The 15,468-nt window shown below is 40.0% G+C and overlaps 1 protein-coding gene across 4 annotated transcripts in view; it reads right to left on the bottom strand.

The window, feature by feature from the left end:
* Positions 1–15,468, bottom strand: part of WASF3 (WASP family member 3) — a 73,439-nt gene that overhangs the window by 46,167 nt on the left and 11,804 nt on the right. For 2 of the 4 annotated variants that reach the window (XM_071553533.1, XM_071553544.1), the window contains exon 2: positions 5,718–5,811. The exons of 1 other annotated variant lie outside the window; for it this stretch is intronic. The gene's annotated coding sequence lies outside the window, so the exon portion shown is untranslated. Of the gene's footprint in view, positions 1–5,717; positions 5,812–14,441; positions 14,507–15,468 lie in introns of those variants that run through there. One more of the 4 variants, XM_071553560.1, reaches the window with a different exon arrangement.

Genomic DNA, 15,468 nt, shown 5'->3' on the forward strand with positions numbered 1-15,468 from the left:
GGTATTCTCTTCTCAGGAAGAAGAAGTCATCAATCTGATGAAAGGTACCATGACACCTTATGAAAAGCAGTTGTCCTTACCTCCTAGTAAATTGTGATGTTCACCTGCTTCTTTTCCAAGAGAGTAAGACAGAATCAAGGACAAACAATTAAAAAAAAAAAAAAGGAATCATTCTCTATATGTTTTGGATCTAAAAAGTCTTAATTCTTACAATTCACAGGGAACAGAACATTTCTTTACTTGTTCACCATTACTTTAATCACATCATAAAATAGTATGCAAGTAGATTACACTTTGAACTGATGAAATCCATATTTATTAACTGTAGAGAGAAACATTCATCTATCAAAATTAGCCAAATACATGAAAAAAAGTTTCTCAGTTTTATACTGATGATAAGATGCCCTGCCCACATTTTAGAGCCACAGGCCATTTTCTTCCTTTAAAGGAAAGCTGCTTTATCTTCCCCTTTGCTTCTAAGCACCACTGCTTTGTGCATACTCTCTACTCACACCACCCACACAGCAGGGAAGACTCGTGTCCTCCACCCGTTGCACTGACTCCTCTACTGACTCAGACTCTGCACTCCACACCTCACTTCTGGCAATGTCTTATTTTACAAGTTGCCAGCTGGTCCAACAAGAGTTGGAAGCATTGGTAACTAGGAGGAGAGGCATAAACTAATGCTTCCAACTACCCGTTCTCTGCTGCAGTTTCACAATGAAATGTTTGCCTATTCAGCACAAAAAATCTTTTTTATTATTATTAGAACTGTTTGCTACCCATAGATATATTCTAACAACTGTTTCTTACTCTCAGAAGGAGGAGTCCAGTAACTAAAAGAATGGGACAGGATGGCTGCTTCATCCCTCTCCCTATCCACTCCCCAGAGACATTCCAAACTCCCACTATCAGGGTAAAATCTCTTATTCAAGGGCTGTGATATTATTTGAACATGAGAACTCCTCCAGCAGGCCCCATAACAGGTCAACTCTTTCTACAAAGCCCTCAGAACTAAATGCACCTTCTCCCCAGACAGTGGGGAAAATGTACCGAGCTAACTAAATGCTGACAGGCTAGAGATCAGGCAGTTATCTATAAAGACTTGGTGCTTTATGTTTAAGAAGCCATTAACACATCTTGTTACACTGTTTTAATGCATTACTGGGGCTGCATTGTAGCTGCAACCAGATAGTTTAAGGACAGTCTGTTTAATCATAAAGGCTGTTCTTGGTCATGCCAAGCAATAGGACAAGAGGCAACGTGCAGAAACTCATACAAAGAAGTTCCACCTGAACATGCAGAGGTTGGACCAGACGATCCACTGTGGCTTCCTTTGCAACCTTACCCATTCTGTGAAATATACAAACTGCACATTAACAAAATAAGGAAGCTTTAAAAGCGAATGTTTTATTTACAAGTAAAGGGATACGACTGCAGTGAGTATTGATAAACTACACTTTAATTTTATTCCTGAATTTAAAGAAGAAAGGACCTATCTACATCCTCCTGATGATCTTTTGAACTTAAACAGAGCAGCTTGAAACTAACTATAGCACCTATTTCAAAAATAAAAACCCCCCAACTGATTATGTTCCCCAGCCCAGTTCCACAATGGTTAGTACTGAACTTTGCCTTGAGTTTGCTTCTAAATATTTAGCATCATGGATGAAAACACTTTCCATATTAGCTATCATTAAATTGCTTTGAACAATTCCTAGGTGTTCATTCTTAACATTAGTAAGTAGATTTTGAACCTAAAAACATGTTGAAGTGAAAACAATGGGGGAAAAATTAAATCCTGGAATGTTAGGGTCCAGGATGCTTTTGTGTTCCTTTAAACAAAGAACAGAAACAAAGAAAGATGCAGAATTCTGAAGTGAACCTACTGTGAACTTGTCCCCCTCCCAGCACTGCTGTTGCTGTTAGACTGGTGATAAAATCTTCTCCTGTGAAATGCAATTATTAGTTTAAAACCCACCGAAGTGATGAGATCCCACAATCCAAGAGGAACAGATTTCTTAGCTACAGCTGTAACCAGCTGCCTGCTGAGCACAAAGAGGAGTGCTACTGCCACCTCTGTGATGGGGCTCCAGGAGGCAACGCTGTGGTTGTTGGCACCCTTCCTGAGACTATTTGACAATCACATCAGAGAGAGTAAGACTTGCACGGCTGCGTCTGAGACCAGTTTTTTGTGGACTGATAGGGCAACAGTAGGCACAAAGACACTGACTCCAGCTCTCAACAGCTGCCATTTAAAGGCATCTCTGATTTCATGGATCTTCCATACACCCTATAACTTTAGTAACAAACCCATCAATACTTACACTGCTCATAACTACACCTTAAAATAGTCAATGTGATTTATAGAGACTACAAGCAAGCTTCATGCATGAAAAAAAACCAAGCTAGGACTAAACTACACACAGTTCAAGACGTAATTTAACTGCATCAGTTAAATTTAGAAACTGATTTAGTTAATCATTGCACAGGCAACCAAGATTTAAGCCTCATCTTCACACAGATCCCTACACACTAGCTGCATATTCAGAAAGGAAGTTATTATGATGCCAATCATAGAAAAAGTTCAGAGAAGAGGCCAATGACTGCATTTATTTGCAGTAATGAAGTAGCACTGAATTTCCCAGTCTCAGACAGTGACAACAAAGAATATTTCTGTATGTGCTCATAACACTATCTTGAAAACATGATGAGTGTGCCAATGCCCTCACAGTGCAGATGCCAGTTTTAATACACAAAAGAAGAAATTTAGTAACATCAAACCTATTTTGTCAGGCTGCAATTTAAAAATATAAAGCCCCTCAACTCCATGGAGTCAAGTCCAAAAGTGCATACTGAATAGAGCTCAACCCAAGACAGGTAAGAGTTAAGCCCAAATATTCAGCCTTTTCTATTATCAAAACCAAACAGAAAACAAGCACATAGAAAATGTACCTCAAGGTCAGAATCTATGATCACTCCACCATAGTGTTTTAAGTCAGTTTCTCCCAAAACCAGTTCCACCTTATTTTCGCTTTACCATTTGCAATGCAGGAATTCTGGGATATTTTCTCCTCTCTCATTGGCCTTTTTTATTCCCCAGGAGACAGTGTGGAAAATTGTCCTGCTATTCCTCCCATCCACTGCTATGTGATTAGTGATCTTCAGCTTTTGGCTGCCCAGGTAGTCCAAAACCCTTCCAATTGTTCTCCTGAGACTATTTATCTCTCCTGCCCAACACTTACTTTTCACACTCTCTCCCCTACTCTAAAAAGCTTTTTTCCTTCAGGGAAGGTGGAGATTTGAGTCTTCTGACCAAGATTCTTAAGAAACTTTTCCTATTAGTTCATTGTAAATCGAGAAAATCATTCCCTAATTTACCAGCCACACATTTGGAAGCTTTCACAAACATTTAATATGGTATTCTTAGCAACTTTGACAACTTTTGAGGGCATTTATGTAAGCAAAACACACTAGGAAATCCAGAAAGGCAAGAAAAGACAAGGCACAAATACAATCCAAGTGACAAAATAAGTAACATAATTTAAAATTAAAATGCCTAACTATGCATGCAGAACAGGTGAATTGCACGATTTAAATTTTTAATTATTCCTTGTAAGTGAAATTCTTTGAAGCAGAAATTTAAAAACAAAAAAAACCCCCAACATTTCTGTAGAAACCAATGATTATTTTAAGGACAAGTTTCTCACTTTACTGATCCTGTAGAGTTTCCAAATTGTATTTCCAATTAGAATGTTTGTCATACATGAATGATCGATGTTCAACCAAAAATTAGAATTTGTTTACTAAAATTAGGTTGTTTTTTTTTTTAAATCAAAGGCTGATTTTCAAGTATGGTTAACATTGTCTTTAAATACCCTTCATCTACACTAAACTGTAGATTATTAAGCACTAGACACTTCAATTAAACTCTACATAAAAGTTGTGCTTAACCTGCATAAAGAAACAGGAAAAAAATTGATAATACTACACTGAGTATGAACACCAAATATCTCAAAACAATTTTTGAAGTTTCATGGATAAGTATAACCTAGGGAAAATATTCCAAAACCTAGGTTCTTCTTCCTGTAATAACTAACTTCTACAGCTTCCCATGAATAAAAGCAATGACCTTTACGTGCAGCAAGAAACACAACTGAAATATAACAGTGCTGCAACATTCACTGCTTCATTATATAATAGGCAATATGCTAAGCTAATAATCTAGTAATGAAGTATATTTTCAGTCTTTGACATGTCCATTTGGTTTATCAATTTTTTGCAGACTATTTACTTTCCCTGAGACACTTCCTCTGCTTTCTCCGCTTTTGAAATTTACTGCGAGTGATCTTTCCTCAAACGATTTCAATGCAACAATCAAGCCACCTTACCATTAAATGGGGAATGTGAGAGGAGTTAAGGGGAAAAGAATGGGTTTTCTTTCATCCTTCTTCTTCAAGGCTGTTGCCATAACTCTCACATTTCTGGGTGCACCACATTGCTTACTGATCCCTTCATTCCTCAAAGGAAAGTTTACTACTTGACACTGTTGCACACAGGCATTTTCCAGAATTCCTCTTTTTTCCAAAGTTGAAATGCAACCTCTTTCAGAACATATATGCTGGTAAGCATCTTTAATATCATCAAGTATACCATTGGGGCTCAAAATTAAAATAAGCACATGTGACTTTCAGCTCAGGGGACAAATTGTGGCAAAGGATCACAGCCAGGGGGTTACAGAGTCAGCTCTGCAGGCAAAGCTAACAGTACCCTAAACACAGCTCTGTACTTTGCAGTTTTTCACAGACCTCGAGGCTGGAAGTGTTTTGTGCCAAAGGCAGCACTATGAGGGGCGATGCAGGAAGAAAACAGTCTCTCCTACAGGTAGCTAATCCTACTCTTAACCTCACCCTCTAAGAAGGAAGGACAAGAAACCTGCTCTCCATCTCCTTCCCCTGCTCAAAAGGTTTCTCTTTCCCACTGCAGTAGCTGACAAGCTGCAGCCCCCTAAATAAATACATACATATGCTTATCTGCTTTAGTTATTCTAACAAAATTGTCTGCACTTTGGCAGCAGCCCTTCATTACCAGCTCCCAGTGTGTCCCACATCTCCTGTCACACAGTGAAGGAAGTGCTGCTCTTCCCCCAGCACAACAGAGACTCCTCACCTAGAGGTCTTTGGTGTGGAGTGTGGCAGCTGAGACTGGGGGAGGGGGATATTTCCCTGCAAAGCTAGTTTAATATCAATAAATATAAATCTTTTATTATCCGTTGCAGTTTGAGGCAAATATTTAACCTCAGCAGATTTAGTTTAAATCTCTTAGACAATACATCAACAAAGCACAGATTATACAGGGTAAAAGTAATTAACAGATGCAAATTTATAAATCCAGTATCTCACAAACAACCATGAATAAAGGAAATTTATTTCTGTTTTCTACTACACAATAAGATTAGTACTTAAATGCTACTAGTCTCCTGGGCTGGCAATGCCTTTGACATTTGTTTCAGGGCCTAAAACAGCACATCTTCGGCATCACAAAAATATAAACCTCCTTCCCGACACTAACTCAAAACCTTCTGAACTGTTTCCAAAATTCATCATGATCTTCAGTTCAAGGGAGTTAGCACAGTCTTCAAAAGTATTTGTAATGGATTCACAAATGCAAAGTAAGTGACAAGGAATGTTCAGGAAGAGCTCTCTTGAACAACTTACCATCTAAAACAGGAGCACACAGAATACCTTCACTGTTCACACGTTTGAGGAGACAGCTGTTCTCTAACTTGCCAGTCCACTCAGGTGGCCTTCCCTGCCAACAAAGACAAACTTGAACTTAGTCTTTCAGTAATAAAATAATTTAAAAAAATGGGCTTTGGTTCGGTGATCAGCAAAAAAACCACAGTAAAACATGTATGAGCAAAATCCAGAAAATTTTAAACATTTTGTGCTAAACATTTCATGCTACAGCCTAATTTTTTTCAAGGTAAGAGAATAGTTTGTGTTATTTCATAATTAATGTCCTGTTTTTAACTGGAAATATCCGCAGAGAAGGTAACATTTACCCACTTGAAGACTGTGGGGATGGAAAAATGAGGCAACGGCCTGCAGTAAAGCATAATAAAACAGCAGGTTTGAGTCCCTCAGAGATACTTCACAGTAAGTTAAATATTACTAAACACAAACCCACTAAAACAGACAGACTAAAAAAGCAATCAGAATCTCTTGCAAAATTAAGTATTGAGATATTTCCATGAAAATACTATTACAGTTTTTAGCATCAAAGAATATTCTGACTTATAGACTAACATTTATTCATACACTAAGATTTTATAAATTAAGGGTTTTTGCTGTTAAGATATAAATGGTCTTTCTGCAAGAACTGCACAAAACCAATCTCTAAACTAGATCACTTGCTCATAGGAGACTAATACTACAATCACACTTTTAAATACTGTTGCTATGCATTTCTTGATGATCTTGCTTAAACATTTTAGACAAAATTTACAAGAGAAAAAAATTCTCTATTTCAATGACACAATTCTAAAACAGGATTTATAAGAAAGCCAAAGCAGCTATACAAGCAAAATATTACAGCTTTAACATCATGGTAATCAAAAACCTTGATTCCAATAAGCACTGGTGCAGTAACCACCTATTCCAAATATAATACTGCCCTCCAGTTAACTTGCTACCAAAATCTACCAGTTGGGTAAGGTCTTCATTCTCACTTAGATATTTATGTGCTTAGAGATTAACTGTTCTGAAGTTACACATTATAAAGGACTCATCTACATATAGTTCATTCACATTTTCATTACCATGATAAGGGGGGAAAGTGCCTTCCAAATACAGCTTGACAGTCCTGACTCAATTTACACCAGGCAGGATCCTGTATGTATGGCCAGACTTTGCGAACGCAGATTTGGGCAGGGCTCTCCCCACATGGGTATGCCCTTCCAGCCTGCGCAGAACTGGCCCCACCGTTTGAGTCCTGAGGTCCATCTGCCACAGCCGAGCGAGCTTGGACAGTGGCAGGGAAGTCCTCGGGACTGTCACAGCACCCGGAACTAACCGGGGCTGACCCTGCTGAGCATCCGAGATGTGACGGGATGGGATGGCAGGGAGGCATTGAACTGCCAGGGGACGGTCCCACTGAGACTGGAACTCAGGTCCTTGGGATTCGGAGTCCACAGTGCTGTCCTTTACACCACGGGACCATCCCTGACAGGATCCTATTAACCTTAGTTAACATTAGAGGGACATGGACCTGCTGAAGGGATTCCAGGAGGGCCACCATGATTATCAGAGGGGCTGGAGCACCTCTCCTATGAGCATAGGAGCCTGGATAAGAGAAGGCTTTGGGGAGACCTTACAGTACCTTCCAATAACTAGAGGAGGTTGACAGGAAAGCTGGAGAATGACGTTTTACAAGGGCATGTAGCAATAGGACAAGGGGAAATGGCTTTAAACTGAGAGTACATTTAGATTAAATATGAAAAAGAAATTCTTCACTGTGGGTGCAGTGAGACACTGGATCAGGCTGCCTAGAGACATTACGGAAGTGTTCAAAGAGAGAATGAACAGGGCTTTGAGCAGCCTGGTCTAGTGGAAGGCATTCCTGCCCATGGCATCCAGTTGGAACTGGATGGTCTTTCAGTTCCCTTCCAACACAAGCCATTCTATGATTCTCTAAGTGACTTCAACAACAGTGATCTACTTAAGTATACCTGTGGTTCAGGAAACAGTAAGTCTGTTTTAGAGCTATGAGCACTGAAATTAAAACACTTCAGAATAGACATCATATAGCACTTACAGAACAAGGTGATTGGGACTTCATATAGAACTTAAACCCTCTAAGGGCAGTCCCATGGTGTAACGGAGAGCACTGTGGACTCTGAAGCCCAAGGACCTGAGTTGGAGTCTCAGTAGGACCATCCCCTGGCAGTTCAATGCCTCCCTGCCATCCCATCCTGTCACATCTCGGATGCTCAGCAGGGTCAGCCCCGGTTAGTACTGGGTGCTGTGACAGTTCTGAGGACTTCCCTGTCACTGTCCAAGCTCGCTCAGCCGTGGCAGATGGACCTCAGGACTTGAATGGTGGGGCCAGTTCTGTGCACGCTGTGCCTCACCTAAAAAATCCACTGCGCAGGCTGGAAGGGCACACCCACGTGGGGAGAGCCCTGCCCAAATCTGGGTTCGCGAACGCTGGCCATACATCCATACAAACCCTCTAGGGCTATCAGTATGACTAAGAATGTATTTACACATTGCATTAGCCTCAGTAGCAAATGCACCTTAAAAGGTTCTCAGCTGCCCACATCAGCTACACAAACCCATCTGCACAGTGTAGTTTACCACTTCCATCAGTTACACCAACACACCATCTGCAGTGCTGCACAAACAGCATCACTGAATTCATCCTGACAAAAGAACTCCTCACTCAAGTCAACAATATGTCTTACCTATACAGGGATGAGAAGGAAGCTGAGAATTACCATACAAACAGTGAGAATGAGACTGAGCTTTCACAGTGAAATGAAGTCAAACCAACTATCCTGACATATATGCCAGAGGTTTGCATAAATCCTTACATGGTTAAACAAACACATCAAGGCATGGTCAATGTTTTGGTTTTTTAATCAGATTTTTTGATTTTATTCTTTTCCAGTAGAATATTGAAAAATACTCGGGGGTAACTCAGAGAAGAAGTGTTGGACTCTCTCACTATGCTATCTACATTTAAGATACATAGTTATGATGAAAAGATATGTCAGATGTTTGCAACATGAGATAGAGAAAGGAAAATGTATTTTGGTACACCACTAACAGTCCAGCAATATCGATCCACTGCCACAATTGTAAAAATATACACTCTCCCTCTTGAACAGATTTCTTCTTTGCCATAAAATACTCAAGAGGAAAAAAAACCAATGAAAGCCATCATAAAAAGATTCTTACTCATAACCAAGTGCCAAGTGCCCCATTTGACTCATTCACTGACCAAATTACATAAAGTACTAAACACTTTAAATGGGATAAGAATATAGAGATGCAGAATGTGTAACACTGACTTCTGGTCAGAAATTTATAGCCAGCTGAATTTTGTTGAAAATCAATGAACATTTTAAAGCTTTCTAGAAAGAACTCCTAGAAACGCAGAGATTGTAGGCAAGCAATTTGAAGAACAAGCTGTATGGTACACAGAGGATTACTTCAAAAATCCACGGGGGAGGGGGGGAGGTGGAACATAAAGGATTTAATGTAAGACATAACTTTTACACAGATTGAGGATTAAAAGTATCCAAATGGCAGGTCATCATCAAAATGGTGAAAAAAGGATTTTATTTTCAAGTCTGCTTTCTGGGCTGGGGGGAGGGTTTTAAAACACACTTTCATATATCGAGATCCAAAGCTTACTACTGCAGTTTGAAATCAAGTAACTGCTTTACCAATGTACACACGCAAAAAAAGGAAGTGGTTTAAATCCTCAGTACTGGTTTTTCTTGTTAACTTCCTCCTTGTAATTCCATCTTAAAAGCATGAAACAATCTTGGAAACTACTGTAACTCTGCAACAGACATCAGGGAAACCCAGACAGGTTCTGCAGTCTTCGAAGTACAGAAACACAGATCAATTAGCAGTTAGGACCCACTTGATCATAAATACTCCAACAGTGGGATGGGAGACTTTTCTGTAAAAGAGCCATAAAATCAATTACTTAGGACTAACAGGCCTGTCAGTGACCCATCATAAAAAGTTATCATGAGATAGATCCAGACAATTCAAAAGTTTATCTTTAAACTAGGCTTGAACCAAATCCCAGTCTTAAATTTGGGCACAGAACATGGGCAGCATAAAGACACAGCAGCTCATGTTCTCCAGGTGATCTTTAAGATTCACTTGCTCTCGTCCAGCCTGAACTCTGAGTCTCTGCAAACATCCAGAAATGCAGTTGGAACACACACTGTACTTGGAGTGTGGAGAGCAATCTGCTCTCTGACAAGCCCTCAAGGGATAATTTTCTACTCAGCATCTTTCTGAGAAGCACTTTGATGGTTAGACTTGGTCACAGCACCAGTGTGTCCTTTACCATCAATTCCTTCCAAACAAGTTCAAGCTCTTGAAGTTTTTCTTTAAAGCACAAGCAGATAACTAAAAATATTTGACCTATGTGGAGTACCTGCTATCTCTTTCCACTCACTGGATTACACTACAAATATTCACTGTTTGACTGAGTCTGGCAGCCCTTCAGTATTGGGCAGAGGAGATTCATCTGAACTTCAGGCTCGCAAAATCCTAAACATCTTGTGGAAGTTATCTGAAGTTAAACATTTGATCTTCAGAGATTTTGCAATCTATAACAGACCGTCTACCAAGCCTATGAGCCAGATACTAAGGACGCTGGTTTATCAGACATTCTTGACCAGCCTCCACATCTATCACCTCTTTGGCACCTCAACAGCAAGAGGCTTGCCCAGGACTACACCCTCTTCTTAATGGTCAGTGCTGACTCTTTACTGCAAGTTAAGCCAAACAAAGATTATACCACAAATTACTAGTACCAACCACAACAGACAGGAAGAATCTCTCTCTCAACTTTGATCCCAAATGAAAGGGTTCACTCATCACGAGCCAAGAAAAATGTCCAGTATCTCTGAGAAGGAACAAATTTCAATGCGATGTCAATATTAAAATGTTCTCAAACACCTGAAAAGGTTTGTTGGCACCATTTACCATCCCTAAATCTTCACAGGTAACAATCCTAATCTCACAGTACAAGTCTTCTGTACTATCTGCCTGCTCCTTCTGCCACTATTGCCCTGTACTCTTCTCCAAAAGTTTGAGGCATAAATCTTTACAGAATGGCAAGTGCTCCCTCTCAGCTCCAGTCCCAGTACCCAGAGATATCCCCCTAGTGCTTTACATAAAGGAATCCTGATGGCTTTACTCAAGTGGATCCCCACTCGATGTAACAACACTAAAAATGGGTCATCCACAGCAGGCAGAGGCTCCATAATTTCATGTTACCCACCCAGCATTATACAGCACAGCATAGTTTTGCAGTTAAGGATTTAAGAACATGTTTCTTAAAATAAAAAGGTCCCTTAAATTCTACTTGCTGGAGCATTCAACCTCATTTACTGTGGTTAGCAGACTGCTAAAAAGCATGAACACCTAAACATGCTTTGCATAAGTACGTCAGACAGATAACCTGTGTGGACTCATTAAAGGGATTAGTCCATGGCTACATGATGGAAAAGACAGAGGTAAAGGCTTTCAAGTTAAATGTTTTTCCTAAAAGTGAGTATGGTGACATGAGTAACAGAAAAATACTGTCAGATAGTTCACAGTCAACATTCAAAGCAAAAAGCAGACTTGACCTTATCCTGAACAAAACTTAAGATTTTCTTTAGCAAATACTTCTCCATAAATAGAAGAGGGTCACACATTTTGTACCCTACTGTTTCATAACATTAGAGAGAATGGCAGAATAAAGCATGAATCAGTGCAGGAGAGAACCCTGCTGAAAAGTGTTAGTCAAAAATATCACACATGCACATATAAACCACTGAGACACATAACTATTAGGACTGATAAATTAAATCTATTAAGATTCAGAGTTTCTGAGGAAAAAAAAGGAAAATTAAATAGAATTTATGTAATTTTTAGAAAGAGGGGGAAGTATCACATCTATAAAGAACTGCAGTAGGGAAGGAGTCAGCAAAAAGGTCACACTAAACAACCCAGCACTGCCATAGCTGACAGCCAGCTTCAATTCCATGGAATCAGAATTATGCAGATAGTCACAGGCTGGATCAAGAAAGCAGCTGCTCTCTCTAGGACACTCCATTCAGGGACAAAGCATATTCTTGCATCTGGATCTAGCTGAAAGCAACCACTCACATCACTTCATGGCTAATTCGCCTATAGCTTGGTGTTGGAAGAGAAATGAGAAAGTGTAAGATCATTCAGATTTAATGTTTGAGAATAGAAGGCACATCCTTCACCCTAGCAGACAGAACGATGCTTTGTGGTACAGAGCTGGGCACATGTTAAAATTTCACCTTCCCTGTAATTATGTCCTCTTCAGAGGCCACACCCTTTGTTCAAAAACCCCATCTGAGATATGAAGCTTGCTTCCTTTCTGAAATGCTTTATGATCCCTTAAACAGCTTTCCAAAGTACACAAGTACACAAAATAGCAAGAGGGGGTCTAAAGAAAACATTGCACTGATATTTGTTGAAGATAGTCAAATGACTAAAAGGGGTGAATTAAAAACAATGGCATTCAGTGCTTTTTTTCATAGAATTACAGAATGTCTTCAGTAGGAAGGGACTTCAGTGATCATCTAGTTCCAACCCCCTTGCCATGGGCAGGGACACCTTCCACTCCATCAGGCAGCTCAGAGCTCCATCCAACCTGGCCTTGAACACTTCCAGGGGTGAGAGGTACACAACAACTTTGGGCCACTTGTTCCAGTGCCTCACACACTCTGAGTAAAGAATTTTTTCCTCTCTAATCTCTTTCAATATAAATCCATTACCCCCTTCCCATCACAAAAAGCCTTCTTTTCTCCAGGCTCTTTCAAACTGTCTTCACTGGAAAGGTGTTCCAGCCCTCTGATTATTTTCATGGCCTTCCTCTTGATGTGCTCCAAGAGGTCCACATCCTTCTTATGCTGGGGGCCCCAGAGCCAGATGCAGCACTGCAGGTGGAGTCTCAGCAAGATGGTGATCAAAGACTGGAACAAGCTTCCTGGTGAGGTGGTTGATGCCCCAAGCCTATCAGTGTTGGAGAGGCAGTTGGACAAAGCCCTTAATAACATGCTTTAACTTTTGGTCAGCCCTGAAGCAGTCAGGAAGTTGGCAGTCAAGCATTTTAAGTCCCTTTCAATTAAAATATTCTGTTCTTATAAAGAGCTCTCTCTCATATCTACATACTTACATATGCATGTAGCTAATACTGCAGTTTAGTTCTCACTATTCATAAAGCCTCGTATAGACACAAATATCTCCATATACATATAAACAGTGTGTTTTATCAGTAGGACACAGACTTGAAGATATTTGTGAAAATTGTGGGGTTTCCCCCCCAGTTTTAAAGTCTCAGAAAGCATATAAACTGTTTTTAGACAGACATAGATATCATAGTTTAAAGAGCCACCATTTATAAAACTAGAACCCAATAGAATTAAATGGTTAGTGACACCTTAGAGTTGACCTAAGGGGTTCAGTTAAGAACATTCTGAGATAAAGAAATAAGGAGGATGAGAAGAGAAAGAGAAGAAATTAAAGCATTTTAACAGGTGACACTTATGTGTTTAATTATTCCATTTTACACTCCAGCTGGAAAGCTGCACTTGAAAGAGCTTGGCATATTTTAGTATTAACTACACGGTTCAAGTTTATGCCAATTTCTCGAGTTATTTTTTTTCCTCCCCTCCTATTTTTAAAGCGCCAGATGAGACAAGCGGTTTTGTTTGTTTCCTTTGGGTCTCTTTTGTTATCAACATTTTTACTTACAAGCCAGTTAAACCAAAGCAGTCTTGCATGGATCTGTGACCTCAAATCTCGCTCAATACAGAGGAGCTTAGTAGTTCAGGAAGATCAAACAAAATCACAGAAATCCAGAAGTATGTGAAATAAAGTCCACTTTTTCTTTTGAAAAGAAGGTTGAAGTGGCTTAAAACCATCATGTCTGCTGTTACTGTTAGTTTTTTATCATTTTAATTAAGATCTCTTTTCATGAAAGGGAATTTTAAAACACTTTTAATATGGGTCATGAAAAGTATCAACTTCCTTATCCTAACCACATAACCTATCCAGGTTATCTACCATCAGATTCAACACCAAGCAGTTCATATTAACTGAAGAGAATCCATTTGCCTGTTCCCACTAAATATTCTTAAATTCAAGAAATCCTATTCTTCAGATTATTTCACTATGACATTCACAGGTACGTTCAGTATGTTCTACTGGGAGGAGGGAAAGGGGACAGTCAGTTGCCACAAATGCAGCACCTTAAAAAGTAATTTCCATTAAGAGATTTTGAAACAATAACAAAGATCGTGATCTGACCATGCAGTCTAAGAAAACCTGAATTACTTAATGTCGCAGGTTTGGCCTAGCTGTTGCCAACCCTGGACTGGCCCCCCTTCCCCCTCCCAGAACTTTCCCAGCAAAGGAAAGAAGAAACCACTGAAAAGAAACACACTCTAAAGAAACTGAACTGAATAAAAAGAATAAATTATATTTTCTAACATTCACAAACCACACAGTACATGGGATCCCACCCCCAGGGGAAAGGGGAAGGGAAAAAAGGGGACTGATTAGCCAGAAAATAGGGAAGACACCAACCCAAGCTAAAGAAACCGAATGAATCAAAACAAACAGAATTAAAAACCTCAAGGAAGGGGAACAAGAATGAAACAATCTCACCCAGGACAGGAGAAACACCAACAACCGGAGGGACCAGACTCCAACCACCTCCCACCAGCTCCTCGGCCAAGAGAGAAGAAACCAAAACTACTCCTCCCATCCAGCTACTTGTAACTTCCTTAGATACAATGGTTACTGAGGAAGCCATGGGTCAAACCATTACACTTAATACATACAATACACACATCTAAGATCTCTCCTAACCCTCCACAATAATGTGATTGCAGGTATAGTGCCCTACTCTGTACCGGTTTCTTGCCTGCATCCCGTCCTCAGTCTTCCAAGAACCAAGAAAATACCCATTTCAACTACATTTTCAAGTTCTGCTCCCTTTGCCTTGCTGTATTGAACATTTCCAGAACTGTAAATAATTTAGATTTCCAATAATTAAATACAGATTTACATCATGTAAAATGCAAAGTAACTTGACTTGGGGGAAAAAAAAACATTAAATAGTTTGAAATAGCAGTAAGTGGTTGCTGAAAGGCATGGGCTGCCAAGAAATATGCAGGGTTTTTTCATTTGAAGAACAACACTATTCTCTTTAATCCTATGCAGGCAGGAGTGGACACACAGAGTGTACCACAGCAAAGAAGGTATGCCATGTCCCAAGGCAATGCCATGCCTGCCCCAGCAGCAGCTGACAATGAGCAAAGCAATGAGTCACTTACACCCGGAAATGGAAGCAACCAGACATTTTGGCTATTACTGACCACTTTGCTCTGGGATGGGAAAAAAGAAGAGGGACAGCAGGGAACCTGGCACAGCTTCAAATCCATCTCTTCCCACCTCCAGGTTACAAAGCAGAAATCACACAATACTTTGGGACTTCAGTACCTGAAGGGAAGTTCTAGCCAGGTGGGGGTTGGTCTCTTCTCTCAGGCACTCAGCAATAGGACAAGGGGGCACGGGCTCAAGCTCTGCCAGGGGAAATTTATGTTGGATATCAGAAAAAAAATTCTTTCCAGGGGGAGTAATCAGGTATTGGAATAGTCTGCCCACAGAGGGGGTGGATTCACCATCCCTG

The sequence above is a fragment of the Pithys albifrons genome, chromosome 1 (assembly GCF_047495875.1).
Source record: "Pithys albifrons albifrons isolate INPA30051 chromosome 1, PitAlb_v1, whole genome shotgun sequence".
NCBI lineage: Eukaryota > Metazoa > Chordata > Aves > Passeriformes > Thamnophilidae > Pithys > Pithys albifrons.